Source organism: Triticum dicoccoides, chromosome 3B (assembly GCF_002162155.2).
Source record: "Triticum dicoccoides isolate Atlit2015 ecotype Zavitan chromosome 3B, WEW_v2.0, whole genome shotgun sequence".
In the NCBI taxonomy this organism is placed as follows: Eukaryota; Viridiplantae; Streptophyta; class Magnoliopsida; order Poales; family Poaceae; genus Triticum; species Triticum dicoccoides.
The window spans coordinates 2,283,046-2,283,483 of NC_041385.1; positions in this window are offsets into that span (position 1 = coordinate 2,283,046).

A 438-nucleotide genomic window follows, 5' to 3' on the forward strand; every position below is an offset into this window, starting at 1 on the left:
CACATATGTTAATGAACCATGCCAGTAGTGCTTATATAAAACTTAAACAATTAATCTCATCAAGCTCAACATGAGGCGCGCCATCTGCAAGCTACTCCCTCTGTCCGGAATTACTTGTCATCAAAATGCATGCATCTAGAGGAGTTTACTCCTACGTGCCTGAGCGCCACAATGCTCGATCCTAATCTCCCCCCCCCTCGATTTCAACGGGTGGGTGGCCGGTGCGCCAAACCTTCTCCCCTCAATTACTTAAACAGGAAAGTTTTGACGCCGTCTGAAACCGGCCGCTCCAACGCGCGTGTGTCAGGTAGCCAAGCCCGCATCTAGAACTAAAATACATCTAGATACATCCATTTTAATGATAGGTATTTTCGGACGGAGGCTCTGTACGGAGCAAATCGCAAAGCGAATGGATGAATAAATTTCCTCCTTATATAT